The sequence below is a fragment of the Bufo gargarizans genome, chromosome 4 (genome assembly GCF_014858855.1).
Source record: "Bufo gargarizans isolate SCDJY-AF-19 chromosome 4, ASM1485885v1, whole genome shotgun sequence".
Taxonomy (NCBI): domain Eukaryota; kingdom Metazoa; phylum Chordata; class Amphibia; order Anura; family Bufonidae; genus Bufo; species Bufo gargarizans.
Genome location: NC_058083.1, coordinates 446,123,137 through 446,138,430, shown reverse-complemented (window position 1 = coordinate 446,138,430; position 15,294 = coordinate 446,123,137).

Here is a 15,294-nt window from a genome sequence, read left to right as displayed (position 1 = left end):
AGCATCCTTAAACGGAGGTACCCGGTCGGGGTGCCAGTAGATCCGTTACATGTTCCATTTAAGGAAAGACAACAGGCAAGGTAAGTAGGCAGATTTAATAGGGTGCCATAGCAAAAATTACTATGGGTTCCCCAGTAAAAATGTTGAAGTTAATGATCAAGCTGATGCAGAGTGCAGCGGTATGCCAATATGCCATTTACTTTGCAGCATACCTCTGTAAAGCCAAACTTCTAGGTCACAAATATTTGAAAAAGAGCTTTAGAAATATGGCACATATGAAATGATGGTATATGTAAGTGATTAGAGTGAAAGAATACGTTTATTAGGGAAAACAGTACAATTGAAAGGAGGTTGTAGCACCTTGTTGGGTCGTCTCTAGCCTGGATACAAGATACCATTGGCATGGAGGCATACAGGTTCTATATGATATCCTGCAGCACATTTGCCCACAGAAGTAGCTGGGCCTGTAAATCCTGTACACTCATAGGTTGCTGAAGCTGGCATCCCAGCTGGTCCCATAAATGTTCAAGTGACGATAAATCTGGTGACCATGCAGGCCAAAGAAGTGATGCAATCTAGCGGAAACATTTCTGGGAAGCCTGCTGTGTATGGGGATCATCCTGATGAGAAATGCCAGTTGGAAGCCTTGCCATTAGAGGCAAGACGTGATCATAGGATGTTCTGCATGTTTGGCTGAGCTACTAGTGTCCCTCGTGAACGTCATAAACATCATATACAGATCATAATACCAGCAGTTGGGGCAGTGTAATATATATATATATATTAAAAAATCTCCAAATACGTTGCTTCAGCAGACTAGCGCTGCAGGTCCCAAATATAAAGTGGGCTCAATTCACAGTCAGTCAAATGCGTTTTCGAGGACCGCACGATTCCAATGGTAAATAAGGTAACCTCTTAAACGTAAGGGCCAGGGTTGAAAAATATGATGGGGTGGTCTTGTGTATTATCATGGGTTGTTCAAATGATTTTTATGTAATTTTTATATATATTAATGCATATACATGAATGGGGATTGTACTATTGTACTTACTAATTGCTGATGAGGGTGGCGGGTGAAATGAGGGGGAGAGTGAGTCATGGGTACATTTAATGACTGAGGTATACGCTAGTGTTGATCGAGCACCAAAGTGCTTGTGTGCTCTCGCGATAACCCGAGCACAATGGAAGTCAATGGGAGAACCCCAGGAACCCCCTGCTCGGAAGAGAAAAGAGTGTCTGGTTCACAAAAAAAGGTTAGAAATTGATGGAAATCCCATCAAAATGGTTTGGAAACAGCATTAAGAGGATGGCTGGATACATCTTGGACTCCTAATATCTATGACATACAATAGACAACCACACAAAGGCTATATGCTAAAAAGGCAGGTATATGCAAACCATCAATCTATCCATGAGACAGATGACAGGCTTAGTCAGCATACATTACAATGGCAGTCTTGTGCACTATGAGACATTCCAAACAAGCTCTCATCTGACTAAGAGCCAGTAAGCCTCAAAGTTACTTCAGATCTGTTGGATGGCTTGGGTGGACTTGCGCACCTAGATCAATGTCATTAGGGAGACAAAAAAAAATCTGATTGTCCTAACATAATATTCAATAACCTTTCTATACAGTTTTGGCATGCAAAACTTAATTTGCATAAACATGGGCATATGGGTAAGACAAGATTATTAGTGTAGCCTTTTGGAAAATTTTCTATAACAATTTGCGATTAGAATATTCAAGATCTACACTACTCATTAACAGTACCATCTATTGGATTCATAGTCTTGTCATAAGACTATGAATCCAATAGATGGCGCTGTTAATGAGTCATTACAAGCAGGAAAATAGTCCTCAGATACACCCTAGCAAGCCTATATTACCACAGATAATGTGCTAGAAGATGTGTGAAATATAGCAGCAATCCGATATGCACCTCAGTGTTAGCGCAGGCTATTATAGACTGAGTGCTACACGGTGTGCGCAGTGTTGTGCAGTGTGCCCCACTTACTAGTGCCCCAAAAAGTTGAACAGCACCATCTTTTGGTTTCATAGTCTTATGACAAGAGAAATCGTCTTGTCATAAGACTATGAAACCAATAGATGGCGCTGTTCATGACTCATGAACAGCACCATCTATTGGTTTCATAGTTTGACAAGACTATTACTCTTGTCATAAGACTATGAATCCAATAGATGGTGCTGTTAATGAGTAGTGTAGATCGCTAATTTTCTATTTAAATGGTTTTTCAGCTGAAAAACAAGGCAGATTCACCCCATTTGCATGTCTTTCCCATATGCCCATGTTTATGCAAATTAGTTTTTACATGCCAAAACTGTATAGAAAGGTTATTAAATATTATGTTAGAACAATCAGAAAACTTTTTGTCTCCCTAATGATATTAATCTAGGTGCACAGGTCCACCCGGTCCACCCAAGCCATCCAACAGATCTAAAGTAACTTTGAGGCTTACTCAGCTGGTATTGAAGGCATTTGCATATGATAAAAGTATGATTTTTACAAGAAATAAGCCACAGACAAAGGTAGGACATGTATGATTGCACTCAGCTGACATTAGCAAATAGCTAATGTCGGCTAATGGAAATTGCACAATGGGGGGTGACAGAAGCCTTTTAACAAACTCTGCCTCTAATGCTACCACATGTAAGTTAGCTATTCTATAAGTCAGGCATGCTCAACCTGCGGCCCTACAGCTGTTGCAAAACTACAATTCCCGTCATTCACTGACAGCCTACAGCTATCATCCTACAGAAGGGCATCGTGGGAGTTGTAGTTTTACAACAGATATAGGGCTGCAGGTTGAGCATGCCTGCTATAAGTCTGTTTGACCTTTTAAAAGGCATTGAGACATGACTTGGATAATAATGAGGCCAGCACCACATCTGCAGACACCTGTTTCGTGGTGATTTCCCCTCATCAGTGCAGAGCAGCGATTAGTAGCTTAACTGGTTGATAGGCCTTGGTAAGGATTTGGGGAATACAATATCTCTTTATGGAGTGAGGACTCTTATAGGCCAGACAACGCTCCTCTGGAATTCTAGGAAGAGGGTATGCAAATGAGCTCTTAACAAGCAAGTCATGTCTCAAGGCCTTTTAAAAGGTTGAACGTTGACTTATAAGAAAGCAACCTCCCATATGGTCGCATTAGAGGCAGCACTTCATAAGAGCTTATTTGCATTGCCATAATGTAGTGTCCCACTAGGTAAATGTGGGTGCTACACAAGGGTCAATTGGGCCACGTTGTTCCCCTCCTTCTGTGGAACAGAGTCACTGTATTTTATATAATGTTTTTATGTGTATTTTTCCTGTTATCTGTGTATCAGGCCTGTTAGGGTGTAGTTCCTCCTCCTAGACAGTACAGGGAGCTAGGGAACCCCTAATATATATTGTCAGGTTCAGGACAGGAAAGGTCAGTCTATAGTGTAGAGTCAAAAGTGAGTGTGGACTTTAGCTAGGCAGCAGCTGAAGTGGAGCTTCTGACATGCAGCTAGATAGCCCAGGCGCCTAGCTTGCCACCAGGAGAAGGGTTTGCCTCCTGAGAAAACTAAGTTCCTACAAAGTACAGTGCAGAGCCAAATTGATTCCAGCCAAACCGAGAGCTGAAGGGCAGAAGGATCTATTCAAAGCAAGGAGACATATACCTGAGAAAGTTTCCCCTAACCAAGGATAAAGCCAGCAATAGGGCATACGGGCCTTGGAATAAAGACGGACAGGATTCTGAGGAAAGTGCAGCCTGATCTGTAAGTGTTTAACCCTCTGAGTATCTTGCAAGAACATTGTGCCTGCCAATTGATGTAAAGCCTGCATGTTACTACCGTTTACATATGGGACTTTGACCAAAGACTGTGTATATAGTTAACTGCTTCAGTAAACAGAAGTTTGCTTCACCACAACATCGTGTTCCTCATTTATTCCAACCATAAATGGGTGTGCCACCGTTACCGGCATTGGCGTCACAAATTTAAAGGGATCGTGCCACAGGTACATTAAACAAAACCTGCAACATCCAGGACACCTTACCTACAGTCAGGCCTGGTCCCTATACACAGAGAGTTCCCCAGAGGACCCCTGTGCCAGCCTCTCCATCACTGCTGTACATCTGCCCAGGGTATATAAAAGACTGAGTACTATAACCACCCTCGGTTAGTAACTGCCCCTGTGACCTCACCATTCGCCTCACCCTGCAGGGCGGCGTACTGCATATTTTCAGATTCCACAAACATCTCCCAGGTCATAATTTTTTCCTGCTCTGGTTCCAAGATGTTCTGTAGCAGCTGACACACCATAGTCACAAACCACCTGTCAGCTGTTTCAGAACATCTTGGAGCTAGATCAAAGCCAGTTTATGATCTGGAATAGTTCTTTAGTTATGAGTTCCATATCACTTGATGAAGCATAGGAATGGGTGATAGCTCTGCTGGCAAAGAAGTTCTGAAGCAGCTACAGGTGGTTTGTGACTATGGTGTGTCAACTGCTACAGAACATCTTGGAACCAGAGCAGGAAGAAAATTATGACCTGGGAGATGTAAACATAAACTGGAATTTGCGCTATATGTCTGTTCAGGCGTAATTAGTCTCTTTCATATTATAAGCTTTACTTACAGTTCTGAAGACTCAGGGGTGCTGGCTGGCTGGCTTGGCCTCAGGGGTGCTGGCTGGCTTGGCCTCAGGGGCGCTGGCTGGCTTAGCCTCAGGGGTGTTGACTGGCTTAGCCTCAGGGGTGCTGGCAGGCTTGGCCGGGCAGAAGGAGTGTGGGAGACTGTGAGGCCTTTTTCCTCCAAGCTGCTCCGGAAAAAAAAAAAAATCATTACACCTCAGGTCAGACCACCAATCAGACCCCCAATGTTAATCAGACCTCAGCTAGCAGCCCCAATAAGATACCCAATGTTAATAAGACTTCAGATGACACCTCAGCTCAGATCTCAATATGAATGACCCCAATTCAGACCTCAGATAAGAGCCCCAAACCTCATAGCAGCCACCAGTAGTCTTATATCAGCCCCCAGTAGCCTCAGAGCAGCTCCAGTAGCATAATAGCAGACCCCAGTAGCCATATAGCAGACCCCAGTAGCCTCTCCATCAGCCCCCAGTGCCTCTCCATCAGCCCCCAGTGCCTCTCCATCAGCCCCCAGTTACTCCATCATCCCCCAGTGACTCTCTATCATCCCCCAGTGCCTCTCCATCAGCCCCCAATGCCCCTCCATCAGCCCCCAGTGCCTCTCCATCAGCCCCCAGTGCCTCTCACCAGCCCCCAATGCCTCTCCATCAGCCCCCAGTGCCTCTCACCAGCGTCCCCCAGTGCCTTTCCATCAGCACCAAGGCCCCCCAGTCAGTGCCTCTCCATCAGCCCCCAGGCCCCCCATTCAGTGTCTCTCCATCAGCCCCCAGGCCCCCCAGTCAGTGCCTCTCCATCAGCCTCATAAAATAAAAAAAACACTTATCCTCTCCTGCTCCTACGCGATGATCCTGCTGTCGGCTGTGCTGTGAAGGCTGCGCACAGCGTGACATCACAGAGCGCCTCAGCCCTCATGCCTGTACAAAGCCTTCACCGCTCCCTGGTCCTTTTGCCCGGCGTTAAAGAAGGGCGCCCTGAAAGGGAACAGCGTTCCTGCTATGAAAAAAGTGAAGGGACGCAGTTCCCACACGTTCCCGCAAGACTCGAGCCCTGCTGTTAGATCAAATAAAAAAAAAGGAAATTAAAACACCCCTCATAGCCTTTACTACAGATTACTGCACCACTGAGTTGCAAATGTATTTTTTTCTTTTTGTGCTAATACACGTCACAAAAAGCTTAACAAGAAATAACTGCACCGCAGAGTGGCCAATGTATTTTTTTCTTTTTGTGCTAATACACGTCACAAGAAGCTTAACAAGAAAAAACTGCACCGCTGGATGGCAAATGTATTTTTTCTTTTTATGCTAATGCACGCTACAAAAGGCTTAACGAGAAATAACTGCACTGCAGAGTGGCAAATGTATTTTTTCTTTTTGAGTTAATACACGTAATAAAAAGCTTAACAAGAAATAACTGCACCACAGAGCTGCAAATATCATTTTTCTTTTTGCACTAAATCACCCCACAAAAGCCTTTACTACAGATTACTGCACCGCAGAGCGGCAAATGTATTTTTTCTTTTTCCGATTAATACACATCACAAAAGGCTTTACAATAAATAACTGCACAGTAGAGAGGCAAATGTATTTTTTCTTTTTGTGCTAAGGCTACTTTCACACTTGCAGCAGGACAGATCCGACAGGCTGTTCACCCTGTCGGATCAGTCCTTCCACTATTTTGCCGTGTCGCTGAACCGCCGCTCCGTCCCCATTGACTATAATGGAGACAGGGGCGAAGCTCCGGCACAGCACGGCAGTGCAGGGCGAAAGGCCGCCGGACTAAAAGTCCTGCATGTCCGACTTTTTAGTCCGGCGGCCTCTCACTGCGAACTGCTGTACTGCACCGGAGCTCCGCCCCGTCCCCATTTCGGCGGCACGGCGAAATAGCGGAAGGACGAATCTGACGGGGTGAACAGCCTGTCGGATCCATCTTGCCGCAAGTGTGAAAGTAGCCTTATATTGTCTTTTTGGCTTGCCTGTGTGTGGCTTCTCTCTGCAATCTATGTACCCTTGTGTGTTGACCCCTCAGCCTTCTTTGGGGTTGTTTTTTTCCTCACTGAAGGTTTCCCCCTTCCTTGCTGCTGTTTTTGCTATGTATATTTTTATACATGTTGAATTAATGTATGTTGGATGGAGACTCTTTCATGTTTATATATACATGTGTTTGGTGCTAATTTTTGGTGTGTTTAGTACATTGAATTGTTTGGGCTGCTCTCAGCACTATATATTCATTATAACCCGGTGATCAAATCTAGTGGGTATTAGTTCACACGGGCGAGATTTCCACACGGGTGCAATGCGGGAGGTGAACGCATTGCACCCGCACTGAATCTGGACCCATTCATTTCTATGGGGCTGTGCACATGAGCGGTGATTTTCACGCATCACTTATGCGTTGCGTGAAAATCGCAGCATGCTCTATATTGTGCGTTTATCACGCCTCAGAGAAGTGAATGGGGCTGAGTGAAAATCGCAAGTATCCTCAAGCAAGTGCGGATGCTGTGCGATTTTCACGCATGGTTGCTAGGTGACAATCTATTCACTGTATTATTTTCCCTTATAACATGGTTATAAGGGAAAATAATAGCATTCTGAATACAGAAGAATACAGAATGCTTAGTAGGTGATCAATTGAGGGTAAAAATAAAATAAAAATTAACTCACCTTCTCCTCTTGATCGTGTAGTTCCCGGTCTCTTCTTTACTTCTTTAATGATGAACTCCCGTGGTGATGGAGCATGTGATCTGACATCACCACAGGTCCTTTAGCCGGGAGTTCATCATTAAAGAAGTAAAGAAGAGACCGGGAACTACGCGATCAAGAGGAGAAGGTGAGTTAATTTTTTTAACCCTCAATTGATCACCTACTAAGCATTCTGCATTCAGAATGCTATTATTTTCCCTTATAACCATGTTATAAGGGAAAATAATAACATCTACACCAAACCCAAACCTGAACTTCTGTGAAGAAGTTTGGGTCTGGGTACCACAGTCGGTTTTTTATCAAGCGCGTACAAAACACATTGCACCCGCGCAATAAAAACTGAACATCGGAACGCAATCGCAGTCAAAACTGACTGCAATTGCGTACCTAATCGCGCGAGTTTGCCGCAATACACCAGGACGCATCCGGACCTAATCAGGACACGCCCGTGTGAACCCAGCCTTATAGTTGTAATCATACAAATTGTACTCACCCAGAAAATGAAGGTCACAGGTCAGTTTTATTGCATTGCTAATGCCATAAAAACAAAACCCATAAAACAGTGGTGGAATTACATGTTTTTTTCCAGTTCCCCCCTATTTGGAATTTTTTTCAAACTTCTTACTACACTGTATGCAATAGTAAATGGTGCCATTAAAAAACTTGTCCTCATAAGAGCTGTTTAACATGAGCCTGTCCAGTGCTGGAATCATGCTCCATGTATGAGCGTGATCCTCCGTTCTGGACACTGCTGTCTTGATTTATAATGCTATGTGCCTCTGCATGACCTTACTACTTCGGAATCAGTGACAACTTTATAAAAAAATAAACATCATAGGCATCACCACATGCGAAAATGCGTGTACTAGTAAATTAAAAAGTATTTATCCCATATGGCAAATGTAAAGGGTAATGGAAAAAAGCTGAACATAAAGTGATCAAAAAGTCATACACATTACAGATCATACTGCAAAAAATGAGCCCTCACACTGCTGTGTAGACATAAAATTAAAAAAAAGTTATGGGGGTCAGAATAACATGAAATTCGCTCACTCTTCATTTGGTGGTAAAAAAAGAATTGCGTTATGAATTCTATCACCACATACCATAACACAATTCTATGACGGAATGCATAACGGAATTCCTTTAGAGGCATTCCGTTATTTATTCCGTCATAATAAAAGTCTATGGCCTGCATAACGGAAAACGGGACGGATCCGTTTTGCAGCCCATAGACTTCTATTTTGACGGACTGATTAACGTAATGCCTCTAAAGGCATGCCGTTATGCATTCAGTCATAGAATTGCATTATGGTCCGTGGTAACGGAATCCATAACGCAATTCTGTTTTTACCACCAAACAATGCGTGAACGAATTTCAAAATATGAGTATAAAAATCAGTATAAAAATGCAAGGAAAACTATACGAATGCAGTATTACTGTAATCGTACTGACCCAGAGAATGAAACAGGTCGGTTTCACAGTACTGCCTAGGTAACACTATAAAAACAAAGCCCATAATACTGTAATGGAATTGTGTTTTTCTTTATAATTCCACCCCATTTGAAATGTATTTGTTGTTATGGCTCTGGGATGGCTGAGAGTAAGGCTAGGGCTAAACGACGACATGTGTTGCGCGACAATAAGACGCGCGACACATAGGGCAAAACTACACTGTAACATGTGTAGAGCGACTTTGATGTTGTACCAATGTCGCGGGACAATTTTTATAATGATAGTCTATGGTGTTGAACTGCGACACACTGCGACTGTGACGCGACAGTCGCAGAAAAATCCATCTTGGATGGAATTTTTGCTACTGTTGTTTAGCATGTTTAAGTGCAACAACTTAGACTATCATAGAAATTGTTGTGCGACAAAATGTCACGCAACACATGTCGCTGTGTAGCCGTAGCCTGATAAACGAAAAAACAGAAAATGGCCCGATCCTGAAGTAGTTAAAATGATGGATTGCTCTCATTTGCTTTTGTGAAATGGGTTTTCAAGTCCATGCAAATACTGCAGAAGCTAATTCAATCAGAGGAATGGAACAGATTTTTATTTGCATAATTTTCTGCAAAAAATCATATTTCCTATGAATGTCATCATGTGTTTCTGCAGCGCAAATTCCATTGAGGATTTTTTGCAGATTTTGCAATGGATTTGCAGTGGATTTCACCCTATGCCTAGCAAAGGTGGAAATCTGCAGTGGATATCTGCAGCATTTAAAAGCCCCATCACAGGTCAGTCTACGCTGCAGATTTGTTTGTAGCGTGTAGCTGAGAATTCTTTAAATCATATCCACTTTCCTGGGACTGTAAAACGTCGCAGAGTTGCTGCATGCAAAGCAGTGGCATATCTTTTCCATGTGGATATGCCAATACCCTACACATTTGATCAGGGAAACTACCTGGATATATTATGAACCTACAGAGAAGTTCAATGCATCCATAATATATAGTATTTTAATCCTATTTGAATATACAATACTGCCAAGATATTGTCTTGCTGAATACAATCTTCTAAAGTTATTGACAACACTGTATGCATCCGTACTATATATGACTATGAATCATAGAATAGGGTTAAAGGCTATGTACATCTTCAGGGACATTTTTTTTTATGATTGCATTTTACTCATTTTGGGCTAAAAATAATTTTTTCTATCGGTCTTTATTACAAATATTGAGCCATTCTGTCACAAAAGGTTAACTGTTTCTAGCTGTGTGAATCCTACTTTCACTTTGTGCTAGTCATCTAATAACCCTTATCTCTAAACTACTAAGAGGTTATAAACACTCATTTAAGACACATTCTTATCAGAGATAAGGAGCCTGTTAGCTAGCTGCCTTGTGGAAGAGAGAGAAAATGCAGATATTAATAATAGAGTATCTCACCTCTGTACAGAGAAAAGGACTCCATATCTTTAATAAAGACCAATTAAAAAATGTTTTTACCTCATAACGAGTACAATGCAATAATAAACAAAACTGCCCCCAAAAGGTGTACATAGCTTTTAAATCTACCATACTTTCATAATCGAATTGTGGATCATCCCTCTACCTTTAATTCCTCTGGATAAAATCTTGCAATGAAATAGCAGCAGCAGAGGACTGGTGAAAGTGACTATTGCTTATTTTTTTTAAACCACTGTGAGCTTTATAAAAAAATGTTTTAATGGGTTATGCCATGATTAAGGTAAAACAATGACAATTAAACATCATATAGTACATGACAATCTATTTCTAACAAAGCTAGAACCAGCCCTGTACCATATGTGGATCCAGAGATCTCCCTATCCATTGCTCAGATTGCTCTGTTAGATTTATATCAAGCTGGCAGCTTATGGCGTGTGTTCTTTCTGCTGCAGCTCTCTCCCTGTCACGGCTCAGGAAGCAGTTGAAGGATGAAACTTTGCATGTGCGGCCATCTCAGTGAGCTGGACAAATAAGAAAGAAGGAAACAGGTGGCGCTATACAGTAACATTTTATTAAATAACTCAGTGGCGATACCAACTTTTTAATTACATGTAATTACAAAAATATATTTATATCCAGGTGCTTGTTTGGAACCTGTGGGATAACCCCTTTCATATCACTGGATAGCCCCTTTAAGGGATACTATGTTTTGAACACAGGTTGTGCAGACTAAGTGCAGTTTTAAATTGGAAAATACACAAAAATGCATTTTTTATGAAGGCAAATAAGATTGTCCTCTTTATTCTTGGCACATTCTATGTACATACAGTAAAAGGGTATTATAGCAGATTAGAAAGACCCCCATAAGAATCCTTCTTGAAAAGTATTGGAGCTGACAGCCGTGACCTCTGTGAGTCTGCATGTTTACCCATAATTCATAATTAACAAAGACATTAGAACAGGCACTGGGGGTTTGTGTGCTTTATTTCTTTCTAACTGGGCAGCACTAATGCTGAAAGTGCTCCCTGTTCAGTGATTTAACATTTCAGGAAATCTTGGAGAGGCAGCAGAAGCCTCCTTCTATAGTTCATACTCAGGGACTTTGGTTATACAGATATGGCTGTGATAATTATTCAGCTCTTGTTATTGCTGTACTTCTGCACCTGATCCCTGAGCCATTAGAGCACTCTGCAGGTTATTACAACTGTCAAACATCAAGGTCTCTTTTATAGTCTCTCAGCTATGTGGTTATCACTTACTTCCTTTAAATTCTCCATCTGCATACAAGTCTCCGATGTTCTAAAGTAACAAATATCTGGTAACATTTTTTTTTTTTAATTACTCCCTCAAATGAGTTGTCTGTGTTATCAGCACATTAAATTTAAATAGCAGTATATGCACTTAGTTTAGTCTTCCAATGCCCCCTTTTGGTTGATTTGCTGTTGCACTGGGTTCGAAGATTTATTGCACAGTGAAAAGCACAACATTTTAATTTGCATGGCGTTATTATTGCGGTACAAATCCTTAATATTATTATTTTAATCTTGATTGCATTCCTGTTTGTGGTGGCGGTGCCTATGTGTATATGCTGTTTAGGACTAAACATGGCGTCAGTCATGTGACCCCTGGCATTCAATTAGCTACAGAGTAACATGAATTTTGTGGGCTAAATGGATAGAAATAACAAGGGAATAATAATTATTGTTATGGTTACTGCATTTAATTGTCACTGTCTTTGTTGCTGTTATTAAAGGTAAAGTTTTTTTCCAAGATTTTTATACTGATCACCGATCCTCTGGATAGGTCATCAGCATCTGATCAGTGAGGGGGGGTCAACACTTGGGACCCCGCTGATCAGCTGTTCGAGAAGGCAGCAGCACTTCCATGTAACACTCAGCTTTTCCTAGGCCAAGTGATGACACGTTCATCGGTTGCATGGCCTTTCATTGAAATGAATGGGGCTGAGTGGGATACCAAGCACAGCCGCTATAAAATGTACAGCACTGTGCTTGGTGAGCTTCTAGAAGCCTGTGGTGCTTACAGGAGCGCCAGTGTCATCTCAAAGAGATGATTGGCGGGGGTCCTGGGGTCGGCCCCCCATGATCATATATTGATGACCTATCCAGAGGATAGTTCGTCAGTATAAAACTCCTGGGTCCAATCCCTGCCACCACCCCACCCTCAACAATAATACACTGTGTAGAGTCTGGCACTGGCGTACTACAACTCAGCTCCCATTCACTTTCATTTAAGTAAATGGGGCTGAGCGCGATACCAAGCACAGCTGCTATAAAAAGTATGGCTTTGCGCTTGGTAAGATGCGAGAAGGCTGTGGCGCTCACAGGAACACCGCTGCCTCCTTAAACAGCTGATCGTGGGGGTCCCGGATGTTAAATCGCCCCCACCGATCAGTTACTGATCGGTGGGGACCCTAAAGCGTGAGAAGAAGTCTGGAATCCAAATGCCTAGAAATGCCCTCCTAAAAGGTACTCATTGGAATTTGGGCCCCTTTGCGCACCTAGGCTGCAGAAAAGTGTCATGCATATACACATGCTGGGTGAGAGAAATATCTCTCTAGAAGACAACTATTATAAAAATTTTATACAAAGTTGTCATTTGACAGAGATATTTCTCTCACCCAGCATGGGTATATATAAAAATACACCCCAAAACACATTGCCCTACTTCTCCTGAGTACGGAGATACCACACGTGTGACACTTTTTTGCAGCCTAGGTGCGTAAAGGGGCCGAAAGTCCAACGAGTACCTTTAGGCTTTACAGGGTTGCTCACAATTTAGCCCCGCCCAAAATGCCAGAACAGCAAACACACCCCACAAATGACCCAATTTCGGAAAGTAGACACCCCAAGGTATTTTCTGAGGGGCATATTGAGTCCATGAAAGATTTAACTTTTTGTCACAAGTTAGCGGGAAAGGTAGACTTTGTGAGAATTTTTTTTATAAAACATTTCCGCTAACTTGTGCCAAAAAAAAATAAATTCTATGAACTCGCCATGCCCTTCACGTAATACCTTGGGGTGTCTTCTTTCCAAAATGGGGTCACATGTGGTGTATTTATACTGCCCTGGCATTTTAGGGGCCCTAAAGCGTGAGAATCCAAATGCCTAAAAATGCCCTCCTAAAAGATACTCAATGGAATTTGGGCCCCTTTGCGCACCAAGGCTGCAAAAAAGTGTCACACATGTGGTATCTCCATACTCAGGAGAAGTAGGGCAATGTGTTTTGGGGTGTATTTTTATATATACCCATGCTGGGTGAGAGAAATATCTCTGTCAAATGACAACTTTGTATAAAATTTTTATAATAGTTGTCTTTTAGAGAGATATTTCTCTCACCCAGCATGTGTATATGCAAAAAGACACCCCAAAACACATTGCGCTACTTCTCCTGAGTACAGCGATACCACGTGTGACACTTTTTTGCAGCCAAGATGCGCAAAGGGGCCCAAATTCCAATGAGTACCTTTTAGGAGGGCATTTTTAGGCATTTGGATTCCAGACTTCTTCTCACGCTTTAGGGCCCCTAAAATGCCAGGGCAGTATAAATACCCCACAAGTGACCCCTTTTTGGAAAGAAGACACCCCAAGGTATTCCGTGAGGGGTATGGTGAGTTCATGTAAAATTTAATTTTTTGTCACAATTTAGTGGAATATGAGACTTTGTAAGAAGAAAAAATAAAAAAATAAAATCATTTTCCGCTAACTTGTGACAAAAAATAAAAACTTCCATGAACTCACTATGCCCATCAGCGAATAACTTAGGGCAGTGATGGTGAACCTTTTAGAGACCGAGTGCCCAAACTGCAACCAAATACCCACTTATTTATTGCAAAGTGCCAACACGGCAATTTAACTTGAATACCAATATAGTATATCTTCCATGTACTTTATCATTTAGCTATAATAGCTTAATAGCCTACATTCAGTGTGCTGCCTGTGCTGTTCATAGTGCGTCCTGTGCTATTGAATGGCAGGAAAAGTCTAAAGCATATTGGTACGTCATAGACTTTTTCCAAGGCACGGGTGCCCACAGAGAGGGCTCTGAATGCCGCCTCTGGCACACGTGCCATAGGTTCGCCATCACTGACTTAGGGTGTCTACTTTCCGTAATGGGGTCGTTTGTGGGGTGTTTCTATTGTCTGGGCATTGTAGAACCTCAGGAAACATGACAGGTGCTCAGAAAGTCAAAGTGCGTAAATTCACATTTTTGCACCATAGTTTGTAAACGCTATAACTTTTACCAAAACCAATAAATATACACTTATTGCATTTTTTTTTTAATCAAAGACATGTAGAACAATACATTTAGAGATAAATATATAAAGAAATGTAGTTTTAATTGAAAAATTTTACAACAGAAAGTGATTATTTGCAAACATTTCAGTCAATTTCGATTAATATCAAAAAAAGTTAAAATGTCAGCAGCAATGAAATACCACCAAATGAAAGCTCTATTAGTAAGAAGAAAAGGAGGTAAAATTAATTTGGGTGGTAAGTTGTATGACTGAGCAATAAACCGTGAAAGTAGTGTAGTACAGAATTGTAAAAAGTGGTCTGGTCATTAAGGGGGTTTAAGCTAGGGGGGCTGAAGTGGGTAAAGGGTAACTAACCTTTTAGACAACTTTATTTTAAAATATTCAAAACTTTCTGAAACTGCTTTTTGTACAATAATATATTTTATTTATCAACTTAACTGTTTTACTGATAAAATAGGCACCCGATGTTTAGGGTGTTTATAGCGCTTTGGAATCAGTACACTAGTACATTGCTGACATGTCATGGGTTCCACAATTCTGCCGGAATGGGGGCCATAGCAAGCTCAAAACAAACAAGAGCACACAATGTTGCTCCTGCCTGTGTCAGCTCCTCTCAGCTAAATCCTGGCATAGCACATCGGTGCTTTCCTGTACTAATGTGCTATGCCAGGATTTAGCTGAGCAGAGCGGGTGCAGACAGGAACAGCAATGTGTTATGTGGAGCTTCTGAATTGCTCAGCTTAAATTTCTGCATAG